Source organism: Gallus gallus, chromosome 9, assembly GCF_016699485.2.
Source record: "Gallus gallus isolate bGalGal1 chromosome 9, bGalGal1.mat.broiler.GRCg7b, whole genome shotgun sequence".
In the NCBI taxonomy this organism is placed as follows: domain Eukaryota; kingdom Metazoa; phylum Chordata; class Aves; order Galliformes; family Phasianidae; genus Gallus; species Gallus gallus.
The window spans coordinates 3,559,961-3,581,774 of record NC_052540.1 but is presented as its reverse complement, the minus strand read 5'-3'; the positions used below and the strand labels follow the sequence as shown (position 1 = coordinate 3,581,774).

The window sequence follows — 21,814 nt, the reverse complement described above, 5'->3', positions numbered from 1 at the left end:
TGGTTGTAAGTCAGCTCCGCCGGCTGTGGGAGATCCATATTGATGCACATCAGCTGAGGACCTGCTGCTTCGTGTCCTTATTCCGTGTGTGGCTTGGGGTGGCTGAGCTGAGAGTGCGATGGTTCACAAAGACACGGGATCAAGCTTGCACTAAGGCAGCACCTGGAGCCCAGCAAAGTCAGGGAGAGATGTTCATTGGGATGAGTCACTGGGAAAGCCAGGTAAACAGGCTGGGATGCTTCCATCTCCTCCTCCTGCCTGCTTCATTTCAGGGAACAGTTCCTGTTGCTTTCATGCCACAGTGAAGGAAGGTACCACGGGGAAGGTGCCATGGGGGTGTCCATTGCACCCACCAGCCACACTTGGGAATCTCATTGGGAAGCCACCATCTGATCTGGGTGAGTTTTCTCCCTCTTTGTGGCTGACTCACATCTGGGAGGCAAAATGTCAGGGATGCGGCTTGCGAACGCACAGCACGGCAGGCTGTGGGTACCTGGGGGATGCAAACAGCAGCTGACAGATGCTCGTCCCTCAAATCTTTTCTGGATCACTGCTGACACATGCATGAGGAGGCATCTCCTCCATCCATCAGCAAAGGCGGGACCGAAGCGAGGCCCAGTGGGAGCATCCTGGCTGCTCGCTGAAGGCTCTGTGCTGCCAGCAAGAGTGAGAAGCACGCCAGCATCACCACTTCTCTATCATAACCATAGGTCACGGTTTCTGATCAACACAAATAGTGAACGAAAGCACCCAATTGCCACAGGGTGACCTAAATGCAGAGCATCATGCAAGCCCGGCAGCACTGCCAGAACACTGGCCCCAGGGACTTGGGTGGTAAGCCTGAAACAAGCACTTACAGCAGCCATAAGTCAATGGATTTGGGATGTTTTCTGGCTTAGTGTTGGCAGCTGAGGCCATTGGGGAGGATTGATGTTCAGGACGAGGCTCACCAAAGCACTTCTACTTACAAAGAGGTAAAAAAACCCAACACCTTGATGTATTACCCACAAGAGAGAAGAGGGAACTATTGAGTGTTGCATATTTGCTCCCCAGCGGTGCTCAGGTCATGAATGGAGATGAAGGGGCTGTACAAAAGGTACAGGAAGGGGGAAACCAATGGAAGGCAAGATGTCCTGTCCTCTTCCCTTAATTAATCTTGGAAGGCAATGACAGCGTAGGATGAGAAATGGGAAGTAAATGCTCTGCTAACAGCCCTTCATGAAGATCTCTGTGTTTGACAAATGAGCTCAAAGCCACAGGACCAGGAATCAGAGCTCTGCCAGAGCATCAGAAGGAGAGTGGCGGTCAGAGGGAAGGGGTAAGGAGGGCTGGGGGTGAGAAAAGCCCTCAGCCCCTCCCAAAATGCCCCCCCGGACACTCTCCAGCCCCACTGCTTGCATTCTGCAGAGCGAGACCTGCCACCTGCTTAGGACTTGCTAATGGGTGGCTAAAAGCAGGGCAGGCAGATCCAGCAGCAGTGCCAGTGCTTCATGGTTAGTGTTGGCAGGGGAGGATGCGGGAGCTCGGTGTTGATTCTGCCGTGGGTATTTGTTATTGCTTAGGACAAACTGGATTGCATTGTGGATTGCACAATGGATTGCACTGTGCTCTTGGAGCCTCCAGCAGAGAGGGGCTGTGAGAATAAGTGCAAGGAAGGCTATGGGTGCATGAAGGGTCAACAGTGGGAACGCCAACATTTAGTGGGATAAACTAAGGGAGGAACAGAAGTCAGTAAAAGGACAGGATAGCACAAAGTAGAATAGATTAATGCAGAAGAACAATTTCTATAAGCAAAAAAGCCCACACCTTGACACAGAAGGGATTACTTTTTAATATCATCCTCGTTGCTTTTCTGGTATTCTTGATTTCTCCAGCTTCGATCTGGGACGTGCAGGAGGTGGCTGCTGCCATCACAGGAGTTCCTCCCCCAGACAACCCACACCGTAAACGTTATTGCCCTATAAAGAGCACTCCGCAGCTTGTCAGGGATCCCCAAAGCCGGCATTAGGAAATCAGCAGCAGGCACCATCCCCATCCCCCAGCCTGCTCCGCCATTCACTTCCAATTATGCTAAATCAGGACTCTGAATTTTGGGTGAGAGCCAAACTGCCAATCCCATAATCAGTTATGAACAACGTGGGCAACATCTATCTAATCTGTAAATGACCGGCTAGTCTGAGAGGCTCCTGTAACGAGGCTGGAACAGCCTCTGCCTGGGTAATTATTCACGTCTGGAAAGGGGGAAGAAATCCCCTCTGGGAAGTGCTGGTTTATAGGGCATCACAACCTGGTGCAGCACATTTCCTCAAGGGTAGGAAAAACTGTAGGAAAACGAGGGGAAAAAAAGGAGATTTCAGGATTGGAGTTGGGGTTTTGGTTGCTTTCAGGGACAAGAACTGTGACCACAGGGCTTGTGGGCATCATCAGGTGTGAGATGATCGCAGCAATGCAGGTGCAGCAGCGGAGGGGTGATGTTCCTTCTCCAGCCCCACGTGGGAGCAGCGTCTGGGGAAAACCAAAGCAATGCCACTGCTTTGCTGGGTCTGAGCATCCCTTGCACAGGTCCAAAGGCTCAGAAGAGAGGGAGTAAGCTTTATGGGAACAGCTCACTTTTCCCTGCTATCGGGGTGCTCTCTGGCACTGCACGCTCCCTGCATGGGCACGCAGGAGGAACTTCCAGCCTTCATCGCTCACCCTTCAGCACAGAGCTGAGCCTCCATCTGCTCTGACGCCTTTCCCATCTCCTGCAGCCCTCAGCAGCACAGGTAAGAATACCAGCGATAAAAAATTAAAAGCTACAATAAACATTATTGATGCCATTCCTAACGAGACAGAGGAAGAGAAAGAGGGGATGCTGCGGTGATAAATATCGTCTGTCAGCAATAAATTACAGCCATCATTAGGTTTCTACAGCGGGGCCTGACAAATTATTTTGTGGAAGTGCGTGCTTAGCCACGTCTCTCACAGTCTCAGCCGTTCGGAGGCTGCACCTTAAAAAAAGATCAATCCAATTGATTCTGTATTGAGCTGGGATGCACAGCGGCGTGCGGGAGGAGTGCTCGGTGCTGGTACTGCTCCCACTGGGCCGCATCCAGCTGCTGCTGGCTGGGATGCAGAGCAGCACTGGGATGTTCTGTCTGGGGCTGCAGGCTGCCCCGACCCCGTGTTCTGCAGGACGTGAGAATCAATGCCCTTTTAAAAACAAAAGCGAAGGATTCCTTCCTTGGGTACGACGCGCTGGGAGCTCTGCCTTCCCTTTTTTGCTCTCCTGTCTCACAGTGCACAAAGCTGCTGGGAGTCCTTGTCCTGTGCCTGGCCATGAGTGACCCTGGGGTGCCTCCACCACACACCTCACAGACCTCAATTTGCAGACGAATGGAGAAAAGGGAGGAAAAAAAAAAAGCCTGTACTACGCGGTCTTTACAAAAGCCATTCATCGCAGTGCTTTTACTAACAGGCATCAAATGAGATTCCTGCAGTAGATGATTTGTTTTGTCCTTCTCCTGCCGGCTCAGATTAATCTCTGCTCCTGAAGTGGCGGTGTCATTTCTCGGAGACATACAGCAGCAGGAATCGCAAAGCCCCATAAATTCACCTCAATTCAGGATCCATCCGTCTTCCTCCCCGCTCTCCATCCCCACACTCTGCAGGGCAAGGGCAGCCCCATGGGTACCTCGTAAATAGCCTGGCCTCAGAGCAGGAGCAGCTGGAGCACTGGTGGGATGCTCACGGTCGAGAGCAGCGCCTTCTGCTGCTTGCCTGCCCTTGGGACCAGCAGGGAGACAGAGCCATGGCCGAAGGAAAAGCAGAGAGGCTGGCCGGTGAAACAGATGTTTAAGCAATGTAAGTACATATGGATGCGTATTACACGCAGACATGTACATACACACGTATATAGGTGGGTATGTTATTCCTGGGTAATGAAATGAAAGCTCGAGGGCAGAAGCAGCACCGCTGTTAATTATTTATGGAGCCCACATCGTGACAAGCAGGAGAGCAAGCTCAGCCTGTCCTCTGAGGAGTGTACAAGCTCCATCAGACACTGACAAACTGATGTGAGAGCCCAGAGGGCTGGCAGAAGCCTGGCAAGGCTGTAGGGAGGTGATGAGGCTTTGGCATTCCCAAAGATTTGGCTGTTTCTTAAGCAGTCACTCACGCAGTGCAACACTGACTGCCGCGCTGCACCACCATTCCTGGAGCAGCAGCAGATGGAGGTGACACTGTGACAGTGACAGGGACACGGCAGAGGACACTTCCCTGCCCCAGGGACGTGATCCCATTGGGAACCATCATTGATCCCTGCCCAGCCCTCGCCCAAACCACGCAGCCACCACCTGGAAGCGGAGCGAAAGGCCAGCTGTTTATTTTGTATTAATTTTTAAAGATGACTTGTTTCAGCTGAGTGCCTGTCTGTCTCTGTCTATTCGCCACTGCTGAGAAGATTCATTACATTGATGGATTTGTGTAATTTTTCCAAGTGCTTCAGGTGACAAACAAGGCAGCGCGCTTCTTGCAGGGCTCTGAGCCGTGCCAATGCTGGGGGCACATGGTGGGGATTTCCATTATTTGTGAGTTATTCGTGCTCAACTCCCATAGCCAGGACAGAGCACCTCTCTGGGTAGCAGTGCTTGGGAAGGAACTGGGGGTATCTGGCCATGTCCATAGGGTGGGCAGACTGCTAGGGCTCCAAAACCCATCTCCCTGGGGTGGGGATGAAAGCTCCAGTTGATGCACCCAAATATCAGGCTTTCCTGCTCCTTTTCTGCAGTTTGAAACTCAGTGCCCGCACAGCAACCGCGTGGAACCCCAAGGAGTTATTCCATCAGCAGCATCACTACTGTGATTTGCTGGATCACCACTGCAATCAGCTCCAGTGCCTAGCGAGGAACCTGAAGAGGAAGAGACATAGGTAGAAATGAAACAGAGAGAAAAGGACTTAAAGGAAGGGAGAGAAGGGGAGAGGTCAGGAAGGATGAGAGCACCGCAAAGAAGTGGCCAAGCAAAGACAATGCCTACATGGGGATTGCTGGCAGCTCACGGACACTGCCTTGTTTTTCCAGCAGCACTCTCAAGAGGAAAAGATTTCATCCCAAGTGCTGCTCCTTGAGCAGGCAATCATCTCTACCATAACTGTGTGGGCTCTGGAGAAATAAATTAAGCCAGGCAGGCTCAATCACAGTTGTGGCAGAGGCAAAGGATTTATGGCTGCAAGGCTCAGGGACGCAGGATGCAGCGTGATTCCGCAAACCCTCCTGCCCAGTGTTACAGGAGATCACAATGGGTCCAGGTGACAAAGGATGCCCTGGTCCCGTGGCACCCATACCCGGCAAGAGGAGTGCCTGTGTCCAAAAAATAACATTTCTATGCCATCTGGTAGGATTAAGCAGCCCTGAGCAACTGCATCCAGACCACGGCATCCAAGGAGAAATATCAGACACCAAAGGTGCTTGGGTCCTGAGTGTCAGAAGGAAATGTTTGGCTGCTTTGTACAAACGGGCAAGGGCAAAGCTAGAAAGCAGAGGTATTTGCTTGTTCCTCACCCTTCACGTAATGAAAAGCAATAACAGAGAACAGTGGGAAGGAGAGGCACTAACAGCCTGGATTTATCCAGCTGTTGGAGAAAAATCTCTACTGCTGACCTCTCGATGAAAGTGTAGATAACTGTTTTAGTTTTCAGAGAGGATAGCCTCAATTCTTGCAAAAATCCCATTTCTAGTCTTCAGGGGACTGAGCAGGGCCTTGATCTATAGCTCCAGTTTTCAAAGAGCAAATGAAATGCTTTCTCTTTTCATCCATATCCCGCAAGGGCCAACCATCATGAAAAATGGGAGTGCCTCCCTCGCAGGAGATTACCAGTGAAATTTCCTGGCTGAAAACCTGGGTTCTGTTCACCACTGCTATTGTGGGTAAGAGTGTCCCAGGCCGACTCTTGCCTTTGAGAGCCTCCTGCATTCAGCATGCAATGCATGATGGGGAGAAGGAAAGGAGGGAAGGTGGGGATTTAGGAGCTGGAGGAAGGAGGAAAAGGAAGAGGAAGAGGAGAGAGAGAAAGAAGGAGAAGGAGGACAAAGACAAAGCAAAGACAAAGATGAAGACAAAGATGATGAAGACAAAGACAAAGATGATGACGATGAAGATGAAGACAAAGAGCAGATATCTCCTCTGGAAGCAAGAAGCAGACACTGGAATTGAGTATTTTCAGCCTTTGAGGTTATGTAGCCCGCAAAAACATCTTCACTGCTCCCTGGAGAACTTCTGATCCATCCAGCAATAACTGAGAGAGCACGTTGGGAGATGTCTGACAGAGTGCCTTTGGGACTTTTTGAATCTGTAGATGAAGAGTTTCACTTTCCTCTAGGAAAATGTCAGGGCAAAAAGAGCCATGTTCCAGGTTGACCAAAACCAATAATTCTTTTAGTTTTCTTATTTGGGCATGGCCGTGGGTTGTTTCCACGCCATCTTATTCCCAGGAGTCACGAAAAGCAGCAGCTCCATTGATTTGAAGCGGGCTCATCTGAAAACTAAACTCCAAAAATGCCCAGTTTATTGGTGCAGCTGCAGGGATGACATGACAAGAGCTGAGAAAGGGCACTGGGGCTGCTCAGGAAAGGGGTGATTTCTTGCCCAGGGCTGAAGCCATTCGCAGATTTGAGGCTTGAGACACTTGAAGATTTCTGGGAAAGGAACAATGGATTTGCTAAGTATTATTATTTAAGTGACAAGGCTGAAAATTGAAAAGAAAATCTGTTTACCAAAAATAACAATAGTAGATATTTGTCATCACTGTCAGACCCATGCAATTTCATAGGTTTCATAAGCTCCCATTAATTTTCTTGTTTGGGAGGATTTGCTGTTTTAATGAAACCTATTTACACTGGCAACTGCTGGAAAATCATTCATTAGTGGACAAGAACTATTGATTATTTTCATCCAACTACTCAGCCACGTAGTAGCCAATTACTGGAACCAAGAAATAAAGAAATATCAACATTGTGTTCCTGCTCCTATTTCCAGCAGAACTTTGCTCCCCTGAATAACACGGTGTGCCAACATTGGGACAACACAACATCGGAGAAACCTCTTCTAACATTTACGTCCCATTGCCTGAAGGCCCCTGGAGAGCAGGCTGGCCTTGAAGCGAGGGCTGATAGTGAGTGCCCACATGTATTTCCTCAAGTATTTACTGGATGCACGGAGAGAAGGAGCGAAAAAATAACGCAAGCTTCCAAGAAGCACCTGGGAACGTAGGATTTCAAACATTCTTATTTTATTATGCAACGTTTGGTGTGATGTGCAGATGTCCTAAGCTCTGAAGGGGGCTTTCAGCTACTGGCTGTGGTTTTGCCCCTACATTTTGGCTAGTGCCTTTGCTCCTGCTCAACCTGCTTGACAGAGAAACTTATTTAACTGTTGTACTCTGGAAGGAGCCATGCCTTTAAACCTTGGCCAACTGCATGCACTTTAATGGGCTCAGGGGAAGGGAAAAAAAAAAAAAAAATCTATCTCACCTCTTTTTGACAGACTTGTAATTAAAGAAGATTCTTCATAGAGAACATCTGTTTCTCTTGACAGATATATTCTTGTTGGGAGAAAAAGAAGTGCCTAAAAAAAATAGTTTGTCAGTCTGAGCTTTTTATAGGTTTTCATCCAAGAATATTTATCTTCAGGCTTTTTTGACAAAAAGTTGATGTTTCCTGTGAGAAGACCTGTTCTGATCAAGGCTGATCTTCAGCAAGCGCTGCCAGGGAGCCCCAGGTATCTGCCTCTGCCTCCTCCGCAGCCCCCAGCGTGGGGAAATGCAGCTTTTGCCCTTCCAGCCACCCTGCCAACAACACCCGTCATTAATGCAGCATGAAAACATTGGAGATGAAGATTAATGGCAGGCTGAAGAGGTCACGCTCTCACCTACATATGTATCTAAGTGTATGCATGCGTGTATATGTATGTACAAAGGATTTTCTTCCTATTTCTTTCTGAGCTGAGAGCCCTGAAAGTTCCACCCGAGTGATTTCCCAGTAGTCCTTGTTAATTCCTTAAGCTTTTCCACACCTCTTTTCAAAGCCTGAAGTTCAAAGACACAGAAAGGAGCTGTCTCAGCACTTTCTCTTCCCTTTTTTCTTTTCTAGATTTTCAGCAAAGCCCAATCAAGCCAATTATCTCATTTCTTCCCTTTTTTTCCCCCCCTCTTCCTCAAATGAAAAGCATCCATGGGACTCAACCAAGGCTTCCAGACACCAGTCCCTTGGGAATTCCCTTCTCCACGTGGCCATGGGATCTGCTCTGCTCCTTGATAGCTGTTGGCTTCCTTGGCTAAATCCGGTCCTCAGCCCTCCCAGCACTGGCACTGGGATATCTCCTTACCCGGAGGCAGCCTGTCATCCATCCTTGTCCTTCTACAACAACACAGAATTTCCCAGGGCTCCTCTCCCTCCTTCTTCCCATCAGCTCTCACAGCCCCTGATGGGCAGAATCCACTCAATTGCTGTGATTGCACATTTAGCCATGAGGGTTCACATCTGATGCCACTGTGACCGAAAAATAACAGCTGACCTAGTGAGTTTTCATTCATTTTTTTGGTGTGGGTGATTCGAGGTGGTTGATTTCCCTGCCATCAGCAACACACGTATGCTCTTGCACTGCTCTAACACCCACACAGTAGCAAGGACAAGCTGCAGACAAGCAAGCCCTTTACTTTTCAGCCCATTTCTTGTGGTGGGCAGTGACACTGGCATCCAACCCAAAGAACCCATGGAGCTGTGACAGGTCGGTGCCCTGCACAGCTCAGCCTGGAGCATCCCTGGTGTTCTGATCCAGTTGCCCCCATGGATCTTCTGAATTCCATCAATAATTTCATTCAATTAAGTGATTAATTAAGTTTAACAATAATAAACTCTGCAGCAGAGCGAGCTCCCAGCATCTCCTGGCACACCCTCCTGGGTCCTGGGCCAGGTGATACATGGAGGAAGCCTCCTGCAAGTGAGCACACATCACTTTTTAAGATGCACTGACTCACGTTCTCCTCCTCATTCCTGCTGTTTTCCTCAGTTTTCCCTTGCAACATTACAAGAATAAAACTGAAGACCTTTGCTTGCTTATAAAGCACAGCCCAGCCTGCAGGCTATGCGCAGCAGTGCCGTTCCTGCGTAGGCATTTCAATCAACAGTGGGTGCAAGAAGTGCTTGGGAAAAATCTCAGCCTCTCCACACAAGGCACAATAATTAATCGCAGGATCGCAAGCAATGATTTTCCTTTGCCCCTCGGGACGTGCATCTCGCAGTGTCTGAGCCGCTTGCTTCACTATATCACCCTGAGCATTAATGCAAACTGCAGACAGTAATTATACCAGACATTAAAGTTCTGTAATTGTATGTACTGTGCACGTATTTATAATGCAGCGATCTCGGAGCCGTTGCAGAGCTCCTTGCTCTGCGGCACCACACGGCTGGGAAGAGGCAAAGGCAAGCTGCATAAAATTTAAAATAAAATCCAAATAGATAAAGGTCAAGGTAGTAAATATAAAGATAAGCATCCCTATAAATATTTATCATTAATGACATTTTCATTATAGGAGGGGTGAGACTTGCTGGCGGTGTAGCAAATGTGGGCATGGCGGGCCCCAAGTCTCAGCTCAAGACCACAAAAAGGTTCTGAAATTGGGTTAGAAAATGCTGGAGTTGGGTGTAGAATGTGGGTATAGATTTTCATACCCCCCCTTGGAGCAGCTTTAGAGGTGCAGGCTGTGCACTGAAGGTGGACGCTGCTCCTCAGGGAGGCACTGGTGGTGGGCCAGGGAGTTCCCAAAGGCAAATGGGATCTGGGGTTGGGGACTGGCAATGGCCCAGCCCATGCCTCTGCCAGGCTCATCACCCCCTTCATGCAGCTGGGATCTGGTATGAAGACAAGAATAAAAAACTGAAGCAATTTTGCATTCGGTGGAACAAAGCCATGCCTAACAAAGACATGCCAAAGGGAAAGAAAAGGGATTGAAAAGCAAGAATAAGAACAGCTGATGTCCAATTATATGTACAATACACTGAACAAATTGAAAAAGAATTTGATTTTATGTGAAGGGAAACACCTAGAGAAGATCCCCCATGGAGCACATGACCACCCCATGGAACACCAGCAGACTAATCTAAGCAAATCCCACTCCCACTACAAACACCACTGCATACCCCTAACATGAATTATGGATAACCAACAGTCCAGACTGAGAAGTGCCCCTCAGCAGAGAACACTCTCTTTTGGGATGGCTTTTGCAAGGGTTTAATATTTTTAAACCCCTTGACTAAGTGCCAATTCATCAATGCATTAGAAACAGAACATTAATCTGTTCCTCCCGCCTGTACCTTAATTGTAACATTTTCCCTTTAATGAGGTGGAGCAGGAAAATGGGCAGGTAATTGTGTCACCACTGACGGAAGGTTTCCATTATAATTTTAAAACTATCAGTGACACGAGGCTTGTATTTTTTCTATTTAGCAAAGGGCCTTTTAGCCTTGAGGATGGGGATGAATGGAAGAGGAAGCTCTAACCGCACAGACGAGGTGGGTCTCTATCACACTTGGCCCTTGGGAGTGACATCACTGGAACGATGGAGGGAGCATACCAAGTGGCTTTGCTTCTTGCCTTGGAATCCAAGAACCTTCCTCAGTACACCATCAAGCACTTCAAGGGTCTCTGGAGGAAATCACATGGGTAGGTGTGAATAGCATTGCTCTGGGCAGTGGTGCTGGAAGCCATTAGCATGGTTTTAGCCCCCAACCAAATGGCCTGAGCACAAGGCCAGCAGCCCAGTGGCTTCCCTTCAGTACCTCTTTCTCAACTTCCTCCTTCGTATCCACACATGCTATAGTGCCTCAGACACGGTCCCTGTCTTTCCAGCAGTCCACACACAAGGCCCAGGTGAGATGAGCAGGGCCGATCCCTTGAAGCCCACACAGCACTTTGCCATAGCGCCTTCTGCATGCCCTTCCAAAGCAAGGACAACCTACTGGTGTGACTCTTCCACACCCCGGCTTTCTGCCAGGACCTCCACCGAGCTGAGTCAGACTCCTTCACAAAAGTCCTGCAGGTTCATAGACTCCTGGGTCTCACACTGACTCAAATAAGGGGCTTGCTCAGCTGCAGAACATTAGTTTTTGTTCTTTTCTCATCCTCTGTCCCATTCAGCTCCATGTTTTTGTCCTCCTCTGTGGGAGGCCTCTGTAGAAGTCACAGACTAATTGGGCTTCCGAGCATTCACACTCGCTCATTCAGAAGAAGCTATTAATGTTTCTCGCTGCCATTCTTTGCAGCCCAGGAGGGAGCTTTGACTCTATGCAGCCTATTCTGTACCCACGTTCACAAGTGCAACAATTTCTGAGAAGTTCCCAGCATGCATAAGTTGCATCCAGATCAGCTTCTCAACCTGCCATCCCACGCGGAAAGAGGATTTTGCTGTGTCACCAAATCTGAGGACATCTGCGTGACAGAAAGAGGTGGGTAGAACAGCTCAAAAGTGGGACCTGATGGGCCATCTCACCATAGCTGCTCAATGCTGGGAGGAATGAGGATCCCTCTGACATGCACCCTACAGTGTGCACACTGCAGCCACATCCTTGATCCTTTGGATAAGGGCACAGAAGAAAGGGAGAGACAAGGGGATGTCTAAATGGGAAAGACTTACAGGCCTGAATGCCAGAGTCCCTTCGTGTCACCTTCTGCAGGAGCTTCCATCTGCTGCAACTGTGGCATGGATTAACTGAGGCAACAGAGATTGATTCAACAAGATCCAGCAACCTAGGCTTGCAAAATACCACTAATTAAAATTGGCTTTGTGCCTTCTCCTGGCTCAAAGGCCCACAGCACTTGTAAGACTGAAGGTTGGCAGGGCCCATGACCAGAGAAATCGCTGGTACTTTCAAAGATGCTGTTGGGAGGTTGAACAGATATAGAAAGAGTTAAATCTACATTGGAGCATGGTGGCATGCACATTTCTTGAGTGCTCTTCAAGACCTATTTTTTTTTTAAAAACTAATTCCACCTAATCATTTCTATGCCAGCTCTACAGGATGGTCCTGCTTCCACCTCCCACAAGGCTGCTCCCCTTTTTCCACATTACCAGGTGAGCCAGGTTAATCAGGCCTGGAAATACACCTCACACTTGTTTGGAACTTTATTCCTCTAAAACAAAAGTAAAACATTTTGGCCTAGAAACTTCAAGTGTGATTTAGTACCTTGCCTGTAGCAGAGACTGTTGCCCCTGGAGAGACTGGGGCATCTTCCATTATTAGCGACAGGATCCGCACATGCAATGAAGCCCGCGTGGCAGATGTGTGCATCAGAAAGCACAGCTCAGGGCCTGACTCTGTAATTGGTATAATTATGCTGGGGCCCTGAGTAATGTTTCAAGCAACGTTGGTCTTCTCATGTTGAGTACACTGGTGAGGCATCTGTAGTAGTGACCTCAGGGAGTCAACATGCACAAAATTGCTGAAGGCACGGTGAAAGCGTGCTGGAAACCCACTATGGGCATTTCTGAGGATATTTTATCTTGAAAAGGGATGAGAAGTCTAAATAGCAGAAAGCCACCACAAATTATGAGGGCAGAAACTCATTTTTAGAAAGTTTATTTCAGATCCCTGCATACTCACAGGTCTGATGGGGTGGTGACCAGAAGCCCCAGTGGTGGCCTTCTGGACCTTCACATCATGCAGACATACCAAAAACTTCAGCTGTCAAAGAGTCCCCTGGTGTAGCAATGTGGCAGATCAATACAGAGGAAAAGGTGTTACAACAGAGATGTGATGAGGGAAGGACCTGCACAGTAGAAAGGTGCTAGAAAGGAACAGAAGAAGATTGCTCACCAGTATCAGAAGATTCCAGGTTTGCAGGGGAAAGCTTCTCCAAAGAGGGATCTCCAGAAACAGACCCATCCCCAGGGGGGGTCAGCCCTTAAATGAGGTCTAAGGGAGGTGCAGCCAGGCTCCACCCCTTACAGTCACACAGCTGAACTGCCTTCACCTGTGCTCCTAGGGCTGACTGGTTCCTTTCTCCAGGTGCTCAATCAGTGCTTCAGGCTGGGACTCAACAGTTCCCATACATGCCCAAAGCTGGCCAGTGGCATGGACACTATGCTCTCCCAGAGCAGTCCTATACCACCACCCTTGCACCGAGCAGTCTCAGGGCTTCCATCCCCTTCTCTGCGTGGTTTAGTTCTCTGGCTTCATTTTCAGCTCCACCTTCTCCTTCCTCCCACTCAGTAAAATGTATTAGCAAGCTCAAACCTTCCTTTGTATTAAATCAAAGTCTGAGCAGTATGCAAGAGCTCAGGAAAACATGATTTAACTGGTGCCTTGCTCATTCACATCAGATTAAGTCTATAGAGGTAATTTACTGCATATAGAAACTGGAAGACAGAGGGCAGCTCATTAATGTCTAGGATTATTACTATTATTGTACTAAAACAGAAGATCTTTTTCATTTTATTTCTGTTCCTAGCCAATGCAAATTTGTGATACAAATAAGAAAACCCACCCCTACCAGTTCTTGTGGGTCACTATTGATTGCAGGAGGGAAAAAAAAAATAAGGAAGAAAAACAGCAGAACAAGAATAAGCAAAGAGTCTAAAACCTCACAGAAGCAGCAATTTAAAGGATTTCAAAGGCTGTTTCCATAAGCCTTTTGGGACTCGAATGTAGCATATTGATTAAACTTCGGAAGCAGCTAAAAGCAGCTTCAACACGGCTAATTAATACAGTGATGCCCTGATGCAACTTGTACTTGTTTTACCAAGCTTCTGCCTGTCAAATCAATTAATATTCACTACCCTGATGAAAGCAGAATCTCTGTTTATCATTTGATAAATTGATCCATCCATTGACTCACTCAACATAATTAACTGACCTGTCCAGTGGGCTTGGATGCAGTGTCCTACAGATGGTTTTGGGTTGAAATAAGACAAGCAAACTCATATAGATGCTTGCTTTGACTCTACATCCAAAACCATGTGGTTCTGTGTTTGAGGCAGCATTTGATGTCCAGTCTGTGTAAGTGGTTCTCCATGGACCCTTGGACTGGTTCTCCAGGGAGTCAGGTCTGTGACTGCTCCCTGTTTGAACAGTGCTGCCTGTGCTTGTAGGATACACCGTGTCCCGGGGTTAAAATGGGGCTTTCAGTCTCTCAAGCCTCTTAGAACTGAAGAGATCACACCTGGATTCAGGTTCTTGTCTTCAAAATTCCCTCACCTGAAGCCACTCTGAAGAAGTCAGATACCTCCATGAGACCTTGTGGATGGTCATCAGGACTGCCCTACATCTCTACTGATTTCCTTTTTGGATTGAGGAGCCCGATTAGCAGCTTTCTGGCTATCAGAGGAGCTGAACTGCTGGGCAAAGGAGCGATACAAGGCAGATCCATACAAATCCATATCACATAGATGCTGCACTTACCTGGATGACATCAGACCCAATGGAGAAATATGGGCTGGCTGTGCTACAGCACATTTTGGGTAGTCTGACAACTCCTTGCTGAAGACCGTGGGTAATCTGTGGCTTTCAGAAGTAAGGCAGAGGGATGCTGGGGTGAGTGCACACACTGCATTAGATGAGGCACTGGCTTTAATCTAGAGCAGGTTTTTTGCACTCCCCGATAAACAGCCATGAGCTGTTTATTGAATTTTAATTCGATACACCACATAAAAAATATGGGAAGAAAACGGGGGAAAACAGATGAAAAATAATTTCAGCAACATCTGCTGCCTTTCTCAGATATTTCACCAAAAGCCCATAGAGATCAAATATTTTCCCCCTAATTAGTGAGCTTTCCTTGCAAGCAGCTCCCCTGCACACAAAAATATATGGGCAGCTCCCTCACTACCCAGCAAGCCTCCTGGGACCCGTGGCATCACCAGCATCAGCAGAGAAACATGCATCTCCGTTGGTTTTGTATTTTTGGTGAAGAGAAAACATGGTTTACAATAGCCATTTGTGAGCATATAAGAAGGCAGATAAAGTATTCTGGGTGCCAAGGGATGAACTCTTCCATTTTCTTACCTTTACAGTGATTACCTGCCTTGGATATAGACAGGATGCCCATTCTCTTCAGACTTCTGAGGATGCTCATGGATTCTCGGGCCTAGCAAGGTGCACATTAATTAGTCAGTCTGTTATAAAGAAATAAAAGATTTGAGAAATAAAAAGGGGAAGCTGAGAATGTCAGCATCAAGTTTATGCCACTATGCTGAGGGATGCTCCTAGGTAGAGGGGAGTGGGAAGCAGCGTTGTGCTTTATGGACTATTTGAGTTGTCAGGAAAAAAAGTGCAAAAATCTACGTGATTTCTCTTAGCATCCTCCCAGCTGACCCTGCATGCATCCTTCAGTGAGCAGGAGTGCTCCAAAACCCAACCCCTGCTGCTGCTGAGGAGGTATTGGACTTGATGATCCCTATGGGTCTCTTTCAACTTGGGGTGTTCTGTGGCTCTATGATTCTATAACAGAAGGTAAAAAGAGAGGAGAGGAGAGGAGAGGAGAGGAGAGGAGAGGAGAGGAGAGGAGAGGAGAGGAGAGGAGAGGAGAGGAGAGGAGAGGAGAGGAGAGGAGAGGAGAGGAGAGGAGAGGAGAGGAGAGGAGAGGAGAGGAGAGGAGAGGAGAGGAGAGGAGAGGAGAGGAGAGGAGAGGAGAGGAGAGGAGAGGAGAGGAGAGGAGAAGGAAAGATTATCACACTGTATTAGGCAATGCCATTTTTAGCCTTTGTGAAACAAACCAGTTACAGGAGAGAGAGAGGCTGCTGTTTCTTTAATCTCTGGATTCAGACAGCCAATTCAGACCCGATCCACGTGGAAACGTGCAGCCCATTCCTGCAGACAGGACGATGGGGAAGAGCGGCCAAAGCGATCCCGGCAGTCAGCGGTGATTTATGAGGCACTCTGTAAAGAGCAGAGGAAACTCAGGCTGTTAGCTCTGATATTTAGAGATGATAAACAACATGAAAAGGAGATTTTTTTTAATGCTTCTACACAAATGCATAACAAGTAATATAGGTTTAAATTAAGAATAGGATAATACTGGCTTCATAACAGGGGGAAACTCCCTGGCAGAGGCGTCTGCTGCGAACAGATCTGTGCTACAAATCAACTTCCCAAAGGTGGTACTGGAAATCCCATGCCCCGATCCACTGAAAAGAGAGCATGGACCTGAGCAGCTCTGCTCCAGCATCAGATGGTGCCCGTTGGTTCTCCACATCTTCCCAACTGCCCCATCCAGCAGGTGACCTGCTGCCCTTGTCCTCCCTTTTCCACCTGGAGACGTGGGGGAAAAGGATGTTTTCCTATTTCCTACGATGCTTCCTCCCCACAGGCAGTGGTGCTTTACAGATGTCCCCATGAGCCGCTACCATTTTGTCCTTTGCCTGCAATCACTGCAATTAATTCCTAAAACACAGCAATTCTTTAAAAAGCATGGCAGAACCGACACAAACTGCCACATCACACAGCAGGCTCACAGAGCCCGGGTGTGCGAGGGGACCCTGGATCCAGGCAGCACACAAACAGCAGTGACAGCCCCAAACCCGTGCAAACACAAAGCTTCCTTAATTACTGCTCCCACCGCAGCCTGCTAATTTCTGGATACCAATGTCTTCCAGCAGAGTCCCTGTGATCTGCTCGGTAATTGGGATGCTTGCAACAAGCTGGGAGGACGAAACCAAAAGGAGTGGGTTTTTGGGTTTTTTTTTTTTTTTTTTTTTTTTGCTTCTCCTACATTCTCCAGTAATCTTTAATCACAGTGCCTGCAAAGGTTGAGTGTATTCCTCGTTAGCCTCCAGACCAGCATCTTTGGGAGACTGTGAAGTCCTTGAGATCTAAGGGAAGGGGGAGGTATTGCATGAAGTGGGTGGAAGACGCATGAACAACCCAAACACCGTTGGATCTTCCTCCAGGAGACTGCAGGACAGCTTTGTGGGTCCTTCATAGGGACCAACCTGGAGGGACACATCAGCCCTAGAGGACAGCTGGGGCAGACAGCTGCTGGGGAAGCCAGAAGGTGTCCTTGCATTGGGGTGGTTCAAAAAGTTCATGAGGAAAATGGTTTCTGTGGGGAGAAATAGCCTTTCCCAGAAGGCTTGGTGCAAAATACTGCTTCTCCTTCTGCACTTTGGAAATTAGCATCAACATCAGCATTGCTGAGAGAAAGAGTAGCTGGTAAAAAAAAGCGTGCATCAGTAAGCGAGATGTTTCAAAACACATTTGAGGATTGTTCCTAACAAAGATGGATTCATCATTTGGCAGGGAAAAAAGAAAGAAAGAGAGAGAGAAAAAAAAAGAAAACAGAAAAATGGTTCTCCTTTTGAACGTGTTTTCATGGAAGCAGTTCCCTCTTTAATGCAATCTCTGATCAGAGAAGTTTGCAGCAATTCCTTGAAACTGTCATTTGCTGAACCCTTCCTGGTGCTGTCACCAGCACAGTTTGTCTCCTTCCTTTGAAGAAAGCAATGTTTGAAGGGAAGGGAAGGACACAGTACTGCAGCACAGGAGTGTGTAGGGGCAGGTTGTGAGAGCAATGGTCCGGATGACCCCACCCCAAGGTGATGGGATGCAGAATATGATGCTCGAGATCCCTTCTAACCAGAGCTGGTGATTGCCCTCTCACACCAGGCTGCTGCAAAAGGTGGTAAGGTTGTTTGGTAATAATGTAGGGTAGGATTGTTCAGTAGGGTTGTAGAGTGGCACAGTAGGGTTACGCAGTGGGGTTGTACAGTAGGGTTGCGATAAACCCACAACAGTTCTTCTTTCAACACTGTGCTTGACACCGGTGAGGCCGTACCTTGACTACTGTGTTCATTTTGGCCCCCTCACTACAAGAAAGACATTGAGGCCCTTAAGTGGGTCCGGAGAAGGGCAATGAAACCGGTGAGGGGTCCGAAGCACAAGTCTTACAGGGAGCAGCTGAGAGAACTGGGATTGCTTCATCTGGAGAAGAGGAGGCTCAGGGGGGGGGACCTTATTGCTCTCTACATGTCCCTGAAAGGAGATTGTGGTGAGATGGGGCTTGGCCTCTTCTCCTGTGTAACCAGCAATAGGACGAGAGGGAACGGCCTGAAGTTGTGCCAGGGGGTGTTCAGATTGGGTATTAAGAAGAACAACTTCTCTGAAAGAGTAGTCAGGCAGTAGAATGGGCTGCCCATGGATGTGGTGGAGTCACTATCCCTGGAAATGTTCAAGAAACCTTTAGATGTGGTATTAAAGAGCATGATTTCGTGGGCAACATTGGTGGTAGGTGGGCAGTTGGACTGGGTGACCTTAGAGGTCTTTTCCAAGCTTTATGATCCTACGATTCTTTTGAGAGTGAAAACTGTATCCCTCATTTATACTCCGCAGTGACTGTAGTGTATTTATAGACCACAATCCTGTCTCCATTGACTGGGAGGCTGCACTGCTTGAGTCTGCAAAACCAGCACTAAAAGCACACACATAACCTGTGAATACTCTACCTTATTCCCACAGACATGGAACAAAGAAAGACAAGGTGGGGCTGTGCTATTGGGGTCCGCATGCGCAGAGGAAGACCCCCAGTGTGGGTACCCTGTGCCTGTGCAGGGTTTCTCCACGTGGCAGGGGTTCCTCCAATGCCCCATCCCTAATTAACATGCACAGGGTTTGATTCTCCACTTGCCTGCTGTGACTTGCAAATCCCATCCGTAAGAACTTGCCCAGATTTTCACATAAATGCAGAGCCCACTTTTAAGCTTGAAGCCGTGCATTAGTCAGACTCATTTGCCTACGAACATAAAAGTCCCTTCCTATTTATCTCCTCATTTGAACTACATAAATAGCCCACAGCAAAAATCCCCATCTTGCCTCTATTCCAACAAATAGCAGCCTTTGAAAAAGAAAAATTAGTGGTGGGTAATTATTTTTGAGGCAGATACGAAAATGATAATTTCTTAAACAATTACTTTGAAATATTAACAATTGTTCTCTAAATTCCAATTTAATTCCTGATATGAATTATAGTTTGTCAGATCTGTGCTTCTGAAACATTTGTTCCTCGAAAAGAACATAAGAAACGCCAGCATAACCTTTTGCCTCCTCGCTCTCCACGCAGAGCAAAACGCCTTCGCTCTTGTTTTATCAACACAAATAATTAAAACACAAGAGAATGTTTGGGATTTGTACAGTTGTTCCTGGCATCCTATTCATATTTATTTGATCTGTAAGATATCATTTTAATTAAAAGCTCACTCTCTCTTCTTCCCCTCCTCCCCCTGCCCAGAGAATAAATTATTTATAATGCCCTCACTGCTCCGCACAGCAGACAGGCAGGGCTGGGGAAGTTGGATGCTGGCAGGGAGATTTTCTCCTTACATGAAAAACAGAAATCATTTTCTCCTGCGTGAGGCTTATATTTGTTCCAAAACACCTCCCTGTTGGCAGCCCGGGGGCTGGGATTATTTGCTCCCTCTCCCAGAAGCGGGAGGATGACCAAGGTTCACACCCATCACTGCCCAGCATCTGGAGCACAGGCCCTACAATGATCCAACGACCTCACAGAATCATTAAGGTTGGAAAAGACCCTTCAGATCCCCAAGTCCAACCCCGGCCCACCCCACCATGCCCACTGCCCACGTCCCTCAGTGCCACATCTCCACAGCTCTGAACACCTCCAGGGATGGTGATTCCCCACATCCCTGTGCAGCTGTGAAGTGCCTCACTGCTCTTTCTGAGAAGAAATTCTCTCTAATATCCAACCTGATCCTATCCTGGATTACCTCTTGTCCTAACACTCCATGTTCTCACTGCCTCCAACTTCAGCCGTTCTGTGATTTACCCCATGTTAGGGTTAGTGTCCTTGAAAGCATGTTATGTAGAGGCAACAGGATCCCCCAGTTTGCAGAGCAGAGCAGAGCAGAAAGTGTCTCCAGCATGTACCACATTCCTCAACATTACTTGGAAAAGCAGTCCTGTTCCTAAATGGTCTTCTCTGAGTTGATGGTTAAAACGCGACTCCCAGTAGCAGCCATGGGTTCTAGTTTAGCTAAACTATCCTCAATTAATGTTAGTATTGATCAGAAGCTGCAGGTAAGAATTTGAGCTGGGTTCTCACCCTTTTCTTCCTTATACAGCAACTCAGTGTCCATATAACGCCCTGATTTCCATTCAGCACATCTCCAATTTCCATAAATGAAGTAAAAATGCTGCCACAATATAGGTCAGATAATTAAATACTAGCACCTAGAATTATTTATGAGACTCTATAGCTATGCAAATTGAGCACTCGAAGCATTTTCATAAGCATTTATGAGTAACCACAAGGAGATCAACCAAGCCACCAACTGAACACAAGGGTTGGGTCTTATCTAAAATTAGGCATGCTGTGTGTTGGCAAGAGGAACTTCTCTCCAGGTCGGTGGCTGTCCATGCCCCCTAGGAAGGCTTACTTTTCAGTTTTTTGTTTTTTCACAGGATGAGTTAGAAGTTAAACATCACTGGTTCAGTGCAAAGGAAGAGGCTGTCCGTGTGGTTGCATGGGAGAACGCGTGTTTGTGTCTCTGCAACTCAAGGACTAAGGTCAGTTGCAGAGCTGGTGGCAGAATTGGAACAGGCCTGGGGGCCATGTGGGCTGCAGGCAGCATGTGGGTCGTAGGGGTCATGGTGCACCTGGTGGTGGGTTTGGGGAGCTCTCCTCACTCCCCAAGGACAGCAATGGTCATGGGCAGAGGTGGACTGTAGAACAAACAGCCCCAGGCTGAGGAGCACTGCATACCGATAACGCACCACGAGCATCTGCGCTCTTTGCACAGAAGACACATCCTTGCCTAGATCACATGCAAGTGCACATATGCATACACGTGTGCAATCCCAAGTTCTCCATCGTGCCCCATCCAGACTCACAGCAGCCATCCTTCCCCCCAGCATCAACAGATCTCCCCAGACACGGTGCTTGGTCTCAGTCCAGCCCCAGATGGGTGTTCCTCCTTGGAGAAGTCCTTCCTGATCTGTTCACATTTATTCTCTTTATTTTCTGCGCTGCTTCTCTTTGCCCAGCATATTTCCCTTTCTCATTGGCCTCAATCTCCAGATATCTCCCAAATTTCACAAGAAAGAAACTGCTTTCAAGTCAGAATAAAACAAACAAGGTCATTGGAAAAGATAAAAAATAATGAGTTCCTTTCTGCAGGACTCCTTGCCCGTCTCTCCCCCCGCCTCCCCCTTTTCATCTCACTCCAGAAAAAGAAAAATAAATCTTTACTAATCCCTTTGGAGCTCTTCCTCCAGACCTGCCTGTGATGTGAGCTGTAGCCACGTGAAAACATGGACTCAGACTCCAGGAAAACCAGATTATCGCTTGGGCCCCCAGTGCTCCCCTTCCTCCCCTGCCCCAGACCCATTCCTCCAGGCAGGAGCACCACTAACTACAGATATCTTCTCCTACTTCATTTTTTTTTTTTTTTCCAAGATGTAGGGAGACAGAGAGCAATGAAACTCCCCGAGTTGGGTTTTAAATAGTTGATGAAAGAGGAACGAGTAGGGATGGAGGAGGGAGCGAAACAAGGTGATTTTGGACAACCTGTGCCGTGCTCAGTCCCTGTGGTTTGGTCGTACCCTAAGGGTCTCCAGATAACAAATTTCATGTATCCATTGGAGGGGAAAACTTTTCTACAAGTTGTACTTTTTCTTTTCTTTTTTTTTTTGTTCTGCTACTTTATAAAAAGGAATATTCTCCTAGATAATGTACCGAAGTGACATTTCAGGCTGAAATGGAATAAAACATTTCATTTGATCTAAAATTAATCGGGGTGGGAGGAGAAGGGTTTATTTTGGTAGGGGAAAAAATA

General features: G+C 47.6%; 1 long non-coding RNA gene across 5 annotated transcripts in view; it reads right to left on the bottom strand.

Moving 5' to 3' along the window:
* Nucleotides 1–1,760: 1,760 nt before the first annotated feature.
* LOC101749477 overlaps nucleotides 1,761–21,814 on the bottom strand; it is a 50,319-nt gene continuing 30,265 nt past the window's right edge. For 4 of the 5 annotated variants that reach the window (XR_005862208.2, XR_005862217.2, XR_005862207.2 and 1 more), the window contains 4 exons: nucleotides 15,746–15,908; nucleotides 15,036–15,117; nucleotides 7,509–12,801; nucleotides 1,761–6,674 (listed from right to left, as the gene is read on the bottom strand). This is a non-coding gene — a long non-coding RNA (uncharacterized LOC101749477). The remainder of the gene's footprint in view (nucleotides 6,675–7,508; nucleotides 12,802–15,035; nucleotides 15,118–15,745; nucleotides 15,909–21,814) is intronic. The other variant, XR_006930844.1, reaches the window with a different exon arrangement.